We start from the raw sequence: 13,411 nt of genomic DNA, 5'->3' as shown, positions 1-13,411 counted from the left end.
TACAATGCATACCATACATACAGTACATATCATAGATACAATGCATAACATACATACAATACATATCATAGATACAATGCATACCATACAGACAGTACATATCATAGATACAATGCATACCAAATATACAATATATATCATAGATACAATGCATAAAATACATACAGTACATATCATAGATACAATGCATAACATACATACAATACATATCATAGATACAATGCATGCCATACATACAGTACATATCATAGATACAATGGTCCACACCTGTGGAGTAACGGTCAGCGCGTCTGGCCGAGAAACCAGGTGGCCCGGGTTCGAATCCCGGTTGGGGCAAGTACCTGGTTGAGGTTTTTTCCGGGGTTTTCCCTCAACCCAATACGAGCAAATGCTGGGTAACTTTCGGTGCTGGACCCCGGACACATTTCACCGGCATTATCACCTTCATTTCATTCAGACGCTAAATAACCTAGATGTTGATACAGCGTCGTAAAATAACCCAATAAAATAAAATAGATACAATGCATACCATACATACAATATATATATCATAGATACAATGCATACCATACATACAATATATATATCATAGATACAATGCATACCATACATACAATACATATCATAGATACAATGCATACCATACATACAGTACATATCATAGATACAATGCATACCATACATACAATATATATCATAGATACAATGCATACCATACATACAGTACATATCATAGATACAATGCATAACATACATACAATACATATCATAGATACAATGCATACCATACATACAGTACATATCATAGATACAATGCATAACATACATACAATACATATCATAGATACAATGCATACCATACATACAGTACATATCATAGATACAATGCATATCATACATACAGTACATATCATAGATACAATGCATAACATACATACAATACATATCATAGATACAATGCATACCATACATACAGTACATATCATAGATACAATGCATACCATACATACAGTACATATCATAGATACAATGCATACCATACATACAGTACATATCATAGATACAATGCATACCATACATACAATACATATCATAGATACAATGCATACCATGCATACAGTACATATCATAGATACAATGCATACCATGCATACAATACATATCATAAATACAATGCATACCATGCATACAATAAATATCATAAATACAATGCATACCATACATACAATTCATACCATGCATACATACATTCATTATATGCTTTCATAGTTTACTTCCCAAGGACACATCTTTCTCTGCAAACTCAGCATTCTTCAATCTTCCCTCTTTTCTGCCCAAAATTTCAAGATTACATTGTCCAGAACTGAAGAATATATACACTTACTTAATGTAACATACATACACGGTTTTCTGAGAACACATGATATAGGTATGTCTCTTACATGCATGTCAGTAACATTAGTATACTGTGCGCGTACCTACGAAACTTAAAGTAAATTGAATACTAAGTAATGAATAAAGCCTTGCTGAAGATAGAAAACTTTATACTCTGCTCAAGGCATCATTAAATGTTATGGAACTAATTTTTAAGTAAGCAATAAATTTAATATGTCAATTATCTGATTCTAAGTCCGAAATTTTCGCTTGGAGAATACACATTATTATTGGCAAGAATGATTTCCAGCTTCAGAGCTCGTAAAAAGGACAAAACTGGCATTTAAAAATATATAAAGTGAACAAAAGAGAACATTATTCTTGAATCAGAAGCGATCACTCTTAAATTGAAGTAGTTCTAATCAAATCATCAGGAATATGTTCTCGTGTGAGCAGATTTTTACTGATGACGTGAACGTGGCTGAAATTATAATTCTTGGAATCTCAACAAGTTTATTTTTTCCCGCATTTATTTTCTTTACCTCTCAACTTTAGAAATGGATGTACAAGTTCACTTTTATCAATATATGATCAAAGAGGAAAACAAATTATTTAACTAAATCGTTAGCATTAAACTGGACATAATCTATTGATATAGTATATTTTTATGAGATTTAATTAAATTGAATTGAGAAATGGCAGGTCGAAGATGAAGTTTGTCGAAGTGGAGCTAAACAGGAGAATTCCGAAGAAAATATTCCGTAGAATTTTTCGTCACCAAACATGTCTCCAATCACGAGCGGAGTTCGTATCCAATTTTGCGGAGTTTTAACCTCGCGCTCTAGAAATTATCTGTCTTAGTTATAACTACATTTACTTAATAATGTTTACAGAAGCATCCTCTCATATCAATCAGAGTAAATCTCTGCATAAGTTAGTTGTTTACAATTATTTTTATCATCCTCTGGTGTCTCCGATTATTGTAGGGAATAGAGCAGTTACCTGCAGCGTGGTATATTAACGGTGAATTCCAAGACATTTTGAACGAGAATAAACAAGATTGGTCGAGGAAAATGGGGATAAATATGCAAACTATGTATATAATTATATGTGTTTTTATCGCGACTAGTCAATAATAATATTTGCGAGAATAATGTGTAAGATGGAAGAAAAGTAATATCCTAAGATAAATTTTTAAACAAAGGTCGATAAATAATTATTAAAAAAACCACATTCGTTAAACTTCTGATAAGAATGTAAATTAATAATATGCTTTAAACGCACCACTTCTTTACTTTCAAAGTAGCGTTTAAAAAGTTGCCTTCATCTGTAATTGTTTAATGCGATTCTTTTTAAAACTAGTTTAGAACTGTAAAACTCAAATTTAACTAACTCAGGTACAAAATTTCATTGAAATTCAATTTTCTCAGCGTTAATTTCAATACCATAAGGTAATGTGTTTGAAACAGAGGTGAACTTACTGTAACTTCCGTAGTTATCTATAAAACCTTCAGTAGTAACCATTATGAAGGGAGAACATGTTCGCCGTGATGTTGCGGCATCTTCTCTGACATGGAGGTTATGCGTATTGCCTAAACGAAGTATTGTACACATTTGCTCAGAAACATGGAATGATTGTGCTTCCCCCCCCCCAAAAAAAAAACAAAAACAAAAAAAAAATCATATTTATGTTACCAAGGTCCTTTCGGTATTCTAGTGTTAGAAGTAAGAGATTGCCATTTCACGAATTCTGGTTTGAATACCAGCTTTGACTGAAGTTATATTTACGATGGAGAAACTGAACGGTGCAAAATGGAGCAAGACGAGCGGCCAATAGATTTGGAGCTCACATAGATTCGTCACATTATTCCCAAAACGTCCTTGCAAAGACGCGTGATCGCTTATATTTTAAATGTTTCTTCTCCTACTTACCTTCTATCACTATCATCATAATCACCACCATTATCTTATCTCAAGATAATCTTTGGCAAAGAGTAATATATCTAGACAGACATGTCAAGTGAATATGAGTTGAAATTCAGCACGATAAATATCACCATATATTAACAAATAATGTGATTAATGTGTAAAACACAAGAAAAGAGGGGAAAGATCATAAACTTGCTTAAATCCTTCATTGATTTAAGACCAATAAAATTAGGATATTTCACATTCACTTACCACAGAAACAGTATTATGACTTATTAATGGAAGAAATACTTTTTCTAACACATTATCATGGGTTTCATTGATTGAAAGTTTTCTGCCCAAGGGCAGGTGTTTCACTGCAAACCCAGTATTTTCCAGTCTTTCCTATTTTCCGACTACGTCTTAGTGTCCTCATATACCATGGGTTAAGATCTCTAGTATAAGGTGCAATCAATATATTTCCGAATTGCACTTGCATTTTTTGTACCGTTAAACATACATGCGCGTATCACTGAACATCATCCCTTCCATGCCTGTTTAATCAGTCTATATATCAAACGGTATCTGATTTTCTTTACGAACTGAGCTACTACACGTGATTTTGTGCAAACATGTCAAGAACCTACTGCCTTACGGCTAGTCATCTTCTCTGCCTTTCAAGTGATGCATTTAGCATATATTTCAGGCGTTTCCTTAGTTCTATACAGCTTCTCAGTGTCTTAATATGTTCTGTGTTTCCTACATTCGAGCAGTCTGGAAATTTATTTATTGCTCCTTGTAGCATGTGTCATTTTATTATATAAAATTATTTTTAAAATCTATAAATTCTATGTGCTATTCATTTAGAATGTCCATAATAAATGACAATCACAAAAATATCTTTCTGTTCTGAAATCATTTTGTTCTTTAGTGAACTTGATATAAAATTGTGATATTTCTTTTTATTATATTAGTTTATATTCTGTAGCCTGAGTTGAGGATTATAATGCCTCTGTAGACTTAAAATGTATTTCTGTCTCATTTCTTACGGATAAATATTATTGTACAATAGATTTTAGTAACAATCTGGAAGGTAATTACGAATAATAATCGGCCCTGTTGTACCATATAATGCATTATCCACAAATAGCGTTATTCAGACAGTATGATTCGCAGAATAGATCTTGATATGGTAAATCTTATGTTACAGAAGATTAAGGCTAGGAACACAATTATTATTATTATTATTATTATTATTATTATTATTATTATTATTATTATTATTATTATTATTATTATTATATTTCCTAACTCTATGAAAAGTTAAGATGAGGTGTAGAAATATTGCAAGGGTTATATTCCGAAACTGTTTTTAAAGCCATGTTTTTTGTAGGCCTATTCCTAATAACGGAAAAATGATCTCGGACACGCTGCCTGTTTCTTCATGCCATCATATTTAATAAATAAACGTTAATTTACATTAAAAAATGCATATAAAAACTTAAAAAATTAGTTCCTTTATTTTAAATCACATGCACACTTTAGCAATTTTCTTGCAAACCAAATATGCATTATAACTTATGCCTGATAATTAATATATCACTAAAAGTGCTTTATTCGAAGGAAAATATTATTTCCTCAGAGAAATTAATCGTTACATATATCTCATTGCAATTTTTGTCTAAAGTTTCAACCTCATTGACCACTATGTAAGTACAGGATCACTTTTTCCTAAAGGATTAGTAAACACTAGTTGTAAACTCCTCTTCATTCTTGGCTTAATTTTCACAACAATGAAGTTTTAAAGAGTTATGTAATAATAAAATGTCACAAATCATATTGAAACCGTATAATTTAGGACGTGAAATTCGTATTCTTGGAATTACAATTCAGGAAAATTAATTATATCTTCTTATTTTGATTCCTCAGTAAATTATTTCGTTATATATGTTTTTTTAAGTGGTGGGTAACGGAAATAAACTATATTATGAACAGTAATATCATTTACAACATCATAAAGGAACTGAACAGCTATGAAACTTTTAAAACATATATTTAATAAATATTTAAATGTAATTTTAATATTAATCTAAATTAAATCAAATCATACTGACTTAATCTATCACTGACTACATTGCTACTCCTTCCTTTAGACATGCATCCTGATAGTGTTGTACTTTCAAAATTGTCTCATAATAATCTCTTTCTGTTATCTAACATTATTTGAAATATATTAACAGTCTATATATTTTAGCTTATTTCTGCTACATAGTTTGTATTTCAGGGTTTAATTAATAGTTCATAGTATTTTGTTGTTTAATTCGTAAATAACTCTTGTATATATGAAACTCTTATCTAAATCAAATTGTTGAATTTTTTGTAAGTTCATACATATGTATGTATACTTTTTGCTGGTTGAGTGGAAGAGAAGTCCTTACGGCCTTAACTCTGCCAGCTAAAATAAATCATGATTATTATTATTATTATTATTATTATTATTATTATTATTATTAAATTGTTATTTTATCTTTTCACCTAAGTTTATTCGCTTAATAATTAGTATTTCGGATAATTTCAATGAATTACAATGAAATATAACAATTCCTAATTATTTTAATTTTAAAATGGAGAAAAAAGGAGATTTTTTTTTAATTTAATACCTGCAGAATTTTCTGAAAGTTGGGAAAAACCCTTACAATGCAGTAAAACACAGTTTAACAACTAACTTGAGTTTCGCTGTATTACTTAAGTTATAAAATTTCTAAATTTTACCAATATTAAAACAGAGAAAACCATGAATGCAATCTTCATGTTTTCTATGGTGAAGCTCCTACGACTATCAGCAAACAGATTTTTGTACACTAAGAATGACCTCTCCACATCACGAGAAGTCAAAAATGTGTTTGGGATAAACTCCTTATTTCAACTCCTCTTCTAATTCTGCATCTTCACCACGCAACAAAACGCTGTTTTACGAGCTTAATTGTATCCAGAATTGTTTGCGAACACCGTTTTCATTTTTTTTTAATTCTGTGTGTTTCAGGAGCAAAGTATCAATAACATTTTGAACTGAGGACAAGGAATTTTATAATGGAGAACAATGTGCTTCCACTTTTGTTGTTGATGTGGTACTAAAACAAATGAGCTAAGTGTAATGTCGCTTACCCACAAGGCGTGAATCATTCTTTATTCGGTATGCTTCAGAGAACTGCTAAATAAGCAGTTTTTACATTAGAAAAAATATATATATACTTAATTATATGTCCAGAATATTAAATTGCTATACTGAAATATACAACCAATGTAAATAAATCTTAAAATATGCAAACATATTGATGTTGTTTACATAAAGGTCTTAACTCCCAATTTTTTAACGTACCTTTTTTCTTGTACTTAGTGTAATTACTTAAAATTTATTTACGTAAACGTGAATTATATGTTTTTTTGACAATTGTATTTACATTCTTTCATATTAGGCAACTAATAATAATGTATTAAAATTTCATTTTTATTTTTCCTGAAAAATCTTTCTTTTGTGAAATAAGTCCTTTTACCTAAACACCATCGATATGCACTAATAACACATGAGCTGTTCAGAGCAAAAGTGGTGGAAGTCAAAATTGGGTACCGTAATGAGGTTTAAAGTAAAAATTCTGTAAAATACAGCGCAAAGTAGCATTTAATGTGCCCTTCTTGCTATCCACTGACTACTAGTCTAAATTAATTTCTACTTTGCGCTGTATTTACAGAATGTTTACTTTAACCCTCATTATCCATTCTTGACTTACACCACTTCTACTCTGAAAGGCTGAAATATGTATTGTGATAATCGAAGAAGACCATGTTCCATGTGTTTAATTAGTTTGCATGCAATATGAATTTTACAAATAAATCCGGGCTCTGATTATGATGAACTGATTGTAACATGTTATCACTGATGACTGATAGTCTCCTGATCGAAAGTTATGCTCGGGCGCGGGTTCGAGTCCCGCTTGGCCTGATTAACTGATTAGGATTTTTCCGAGGTTTTACCCAATCGTAAGGTAAATGTCACGTAATCTATCGCGAATTCTCGGCATCATCTCACCAAATACCATCTCGATATCACCAATCCCATCGACGCTAAATACCCGAGTAGTTGATACAGCGTCGTTAAATAATTAACCAACTAAAAAAGTTACTGATATTGATCACAGTTTGTTGAGAAATTTTATAGCCAGTGAAATAGATTAAACGTCGTTAAACGAATTAATACGGCCATTATTGACAAATTAGAGCTAATAATCATTGCGAACGAGGGAACGAGCGAGGCGTTATTAATTTAGAATATTGCATATTGCATAGCAGGAATCAAGCAGGGTGTGAAGCTGCCCCCACCTGCCCGGTATCCAGGTCACTCTGATACGCTTTTTTCCGTCTCTGTCTGTCTGCGGTCCGCTTGTGCGTCGCCGCCGCCGCTCCGCGCCACGCCCCCACGCCTCACCCCGTTGAGTCCCCGCGCCCTGACTGGGTTTGGAACTCGGGGCCTGGCGCTATTGGCGAGAGCCGGCGCCGCCCGGATGTGCCCGCCTTCCATTCGACGCCGCGGCCCGCCGGAGGGAGGCAACTCCCACCGACCCGCCCTCTCTTGTCACGAGGCACTCAGGTAAAAAACTCGCCACCGTGCACTCGTCTTCTTTTTTCACGAATTTATCGACCTTCTTTGCACGGCCGACGCTGTCTTAATTAAAATGTATTTCTCTGTTATTAGTTTGGCGGTTGCTATGTCTCATATTATTAGCTAATAGGCTTCGTTTTAAAAGTGATTACAAATTGTCGGACTAATTTTATACTATAATAATGTACTGATAATAAAAATAATCTTAGACTTCAATTTTAAGAGTTAACATATTTACTACATAGCACCTAGGTTATGATATTTATAGTCCAAATTAAAATCATTCTTTTGAGGTTATTATTTTATTTTTAGGTGGAATTACATTTTTATTATAACTTTATGAAATCTTTAATTTTGAACTAAGATTAAATATCTTATTATTTTCGACATAAATCAGGTACTCAGTATAGCTTGTTTCAAGCAGTGACTTTCTTTCACACTTACGACGCTAGTAGAGAGCTATACTACAGTCTACTACTATATACAGTCACGAAGCTTGAGTTGTGAGAGTGCTAGAAACAATAGACTCTGCAGGTGCTATTTCGCATTGTCTATAATGAGAAGATATTAGCGATCCTAGTGATTAGCAACTATCTATGGATGCATATTTACTAAGTATTGAGCTTCGTGACTGCATATACTAGACTGTGGTTATACTAGCTGTAAATGCCTAGTGTCAGTTCAGTATCCCCATAATGTTAAACTTTGTTAAAAATGTTAAAAAGATTTGATTACACGGGCCTACGATGAAAAAAAAAATAAAAAAAATAGCTCTCTTATATGTATTTTTGTGTTCTGAAGACAGAAATGACATAAAAAATTGCACATCACGCACCGTTTTTACACAAAACATATTTTATGTGTTATACTATTAATATACTAGTGACTTTGCTGAATCCATAACCCATTGCTCTAATGTAAACATTTTGTACTAATCTGTTGATGAAAATGAGAAACATAATCTATGAGTAAAAGGCTGTGTGATGTAGAGAATAAAAGTCCTAAAGTGTTTACCAATTTGAACTCAATGATTTAATAAGAGGTTTAGGATTACCTAAGGAAAAAGCTGAGCTCTTACACTCCACATTAAAGGAAATAAATTTACTGGCACCAGGAAGATTTCTTTATCGGTACAGCAATAGATAAGAGTAGTTTACGCTCTGCTCTTCATAAGATGCCTTGGTATACTGCAGTGATATTCCTGGTTTTATACAAAAGTTTAATGTTCAGTAGGAAGTGGATGAATGGAGACTTTTATCAATTCCTGCAAAATAAATTTTAAGGCAGTGATCAGTGCTTTTGTACAATGACAACAGGTATGCTTCGTTATCTGTTGGTCATTCGGCATATCTTAAAGAAACTTATGAGAATCTTGAACTGGCTCTTACAAAGATAAAATACGTGTATAAAGACCATAACTGGATGATCTGTAAAGATCTGAGAGAGTCGTGTATACTTCTTGGTCAGCAGGCTGGGTATACTAAATTTCCATATGTCCTTTGTGAATGGGACAGCAGAGCAAGAAGCAGTCATTGGGAACAAAAAAAAAAACACTGGTCAAAAAGAACGTCTCTTGAAAAAAGTAAAAGTAACAAACGCAACTACTCCATGAAGAGAAAAAGGCGGTACAAAGCATTTGACTAAATGTGAGTTGTCATTTATGATAATGTAATAGTTTTTGTAAAATATATCTTTAATATTTGCCACAGGACATGTTACACTTCATCACTTTTCCATATTAAATTCAATAACGCTACAATCACATTGCTAAAGGTGCCAATGAATGTTACGGAAAAATTGTACGTGATAGAAAAAATATGAGCTCAGTTTTGGATTCAGCATCCCAAGAAACCATAAATAAATGTAGCATAAAGTTTTAGAAACGTTTTTATTACCTTAATTTTGCAGGCCTGTGTTACTTCACAGAGTGCCGATATTCGCATCCAAACCCGCTAGAATGTTAATCGTATAGGCCTACTCTACTACTGTAGTCAAGGCGAAGGATTGAAATGCAATTAAAAGTAATGTTAAAATATAGGCTAATAAAAAATTTGTAAAGTTAATGAAAGTTAATAAGTGAAAAACTAAAGAATGACTTTGATATCAGTGCATGATGAATAAGATGAATAAGATGTAGGCCTTATTAAAAATCCTAGAAAGACAGTGATATACAGTGGCTATTAGGCTGAACTACAGCAACTTCAGGCAATGGACATCAGTCCGTTACGACTCCAAATTGGTCTCTCCATCTTTTATTAGGTCGTTCTATGATTTTGTGTCCTTTTGGTCTGTAATTAAAGCTCTTATAGGTAAACTCTCATCTGGCATTCGATCTAGGTACGTGGTCTAGCTATTTTTATCTATAAATTGTCTACTCTTTCCATTATACAAGATATCCCTAGCTATTGTGTAATTGCTTCAGTCTCAATTTAAAATCTCGTAACCCACATTACTTTCCTAAGAAATCGCATCTCAACCGCATGTAATCTATTTTAATCTCTTTTCATTAGAACTCAACATTCACTCCCATTTAAGCATATTGGTGTGGCCATAGTTTTGTAAAATTTTATCATTGTTCATTTTCTTACTTTATTTTTCAACGTTGTTTAATGTCCCACACATCTGTTTGAAACCTTCAATCTTCTGCTGGAAATCAATTTCTCCTACGTAAGGTGTCTTGCAACCGAGAAAACTGAAGCTGCTAATTTGTTCATCTATTTGTTCTTACGAGTATATAATATATGTTTTTGTTCTAACTGGTATATCTCCTATAAATGCCATTGATTTGGTTTTATTTACAACTATTAATATATTATATTTTTCCATATTTCATTTAATTCATAAATTAAATAACATATGTGTCTCAGTGAAACGTACAGCAAAGTTCGTATAGGTCAGTTTCTGTCAGATGCTTTTCCAATTCACTGTGGGCTGAAGCAAGGAGATGCACTATCACCTTTACTTTTTAACTTTGCTCTAGAGTATGCCATTAGGAAAATCCAAGATAACGGAGAGGGTTTGGAATTGAACGGGTTACATCAGCTGCTTGTCTATGCGGATGACGTGAATATGTTAGGAGAAAATCCACAAACGATTAGGGAAAACACGGAAATTTTACTTGAAGCAAGTAAAGCGATAGGTTTGGAAGTAAATCCCGAAAAGACAAAGTATATGATTATGTCTCGTGACCAGAATATTGTACGAAATGGAAATATAAAAATTGGAAATTTATCTTTTGAAGAAGTGGAGAAATTCAAATATCTGGGAGAAACAATAACAAATATAAATGATACTAGGGAAGAAATTAAACACAGAATAAATATGGGAAATGCCTGTTATTATTCGGTTGAGAAACTTTTATCATCCAGTCTGCTGTCAAAAAATCTGAAAGTTAGAATTTATAAAACAGTTATATTACCGGTTGTTCTTTATGGTTGTGAAACTTGGACTCTCATTTTGAGAGAGGAACATAGGTTAAGGGTGTTTGAGAATAAGGTGCTTAGGAAAATATTTGGGGCTAAGAGGGATGAAGTTACAGGAGAATGGAGAAAGTTACACAACGCAGAACTGCACGCATTGTATTCTTCACCTGATATAATTAGGAACATTAAATCCAGACGTTTGAGATAGGCAGGGCATGTAGCACGTATGGGCGAATCCAGAAATGCATATAGAGTGTTAGTTGGGAGGCCGGAGGGAAAAAGACCTTTAGGGAGGCCGAGACGTAGATGGGAGGATAATATTAAAATGGATTTGAGGGAGGTGAGATATGATGATAGAGACTGGATTAATCTTGCTCAGGATAGGGACCAATGGCGGGCTTATGTGAGGGCGGCAATGAACCTCCGGGTTCCTTAAAAGCCAGTAAGTAAGTAAGTAAGTAAGTAAGTATTAAATAATATAATAAGTTCATGTCATTGTAATATTTTGAATAATGGAAACGCTCTTAACTTGCTCGTTATTCACCCCGACTCTAAAAGCTGGCTCATAGATGTCACTTGTGATGAGAAGTGCAGACCATTTAGTTCGTCAGAGTGTATCCAGAGTGCACTACAGGCGATGGATCTACATTGCACTTGTCATAAATAATAAAACGGTGAAGATGATGACGGATGATGATTGTGGTGGTGGTGGTGGTGGTGGTGGTGATGGTGGTGGTGGTGAATTGTTTGTATATCACAGCGGAAACTGAGCACTCGGAAGAAAACCTTTGTGTTGCCTGGACCACAGGATAACCAAATACAAGTTATGAATTCAAGATGGATCGACTGGGATTTGAATCCAGGCTCCCTGACTTATAATATCAACGCTCTAGCACTGAGACACAATTGCAATTAAAAAATCTAAAACTCATACCCAGGGTATAGTAAATGTATGATGATGAAACATGAGCCAAACTCACTCATATGGCAACTCAATGGATCCATTAGGTACTTTACCTATAAATTTTTATTTGGGCAAGCAAGAATATTTTCCTTGAATTTTTCTCACCGAGATAGGTAGAAGCATTAATAAGTAATTTCATCGTCCGTAGCCCATGGTAAGACTGGTGGCAAGCTTTGAAGAAACTAGACCCTTAAGGTTGCAAAGGTATAGATAGGCCTACTCTATTAGAGGATAAGTTTCTTAGTTTCGCCATGTGTTCTGTATAGAATTCGGTAGATTGATTAGACAGCATAGAAAAAAGAACAAAAGTAAGGATTCCACAAGACTAAAACTGGCAAAAGTTAACCTGTTTGAAATATTATCTCGAAAGTTAGTTGGAAGGGCGGAGGAAAGTTGTGCAAAGATTTCAGAACAGTCAGCGCCGAAGTCAAAATTCCTGACCTACAGATGAAGTCACAACAGCGGTTTGATACAAGCAACTGTAACATAATATGCCACATTCCATCTAGTATGTTTCACGTGAACGATGTGAAGCTAAAGCATTTGAACAGAAATCCTGTCGAAAGGATTGAAAATTACAATTACTAGGAAAATATTTTTATTTTTAAAATTCATTACATATTCGTATTTTGTGCTAACGTACAAGTATCACCCACATACATAATTTTCCATAATATTTAACTCTTATTCGCAATGCATTATTTAAAATATCCTACGAGTAGGTACGTCAAAAAAATAAGAAATTATGTCAAACAATTTCAGTCACGTACAAATATATGATCCCATATAATTTGAGGAAACATCATTATAAACGTCTCTCTATAGGCAGTGTCGCCTTTCCGTTTCCACATAGACCTATCTTAAAATTGATCAATCTAACGTTTCTTCACTCTTGCTACTCTCCTTTTTCTTCTAGTGCTGTAGACAGTCATTCTATATGATCTCATGCGTAACGCATGACCTTGGTTCTTTGTCTAATTATATCTGTAATATTAGATACTTTCAGTTCTTTTCAAATATCTTCACTGTGTTTAGGACAATATTGTAACAAAGACACAGAATCGCCATGTTCTGCATGTAGCCTAC

The sequence above is a fragment of the Periplaneta americana genome, chromosome 15 (assembly GCF_040183065.1).
Source record: "Periplaneta americana isolate PAMFEO1 chromosome 15, P.americana_PAMFEO1_priV1, whole genome shotgun sequence".
NCBI lineage: Eukaryota > Metazoa > Arthropoda > Insecta > Blattodea > Blattidae > Periplaneta > Periplaneta americana.
This window is presented reverse-complemented; position numbering follows the sequence as displayed.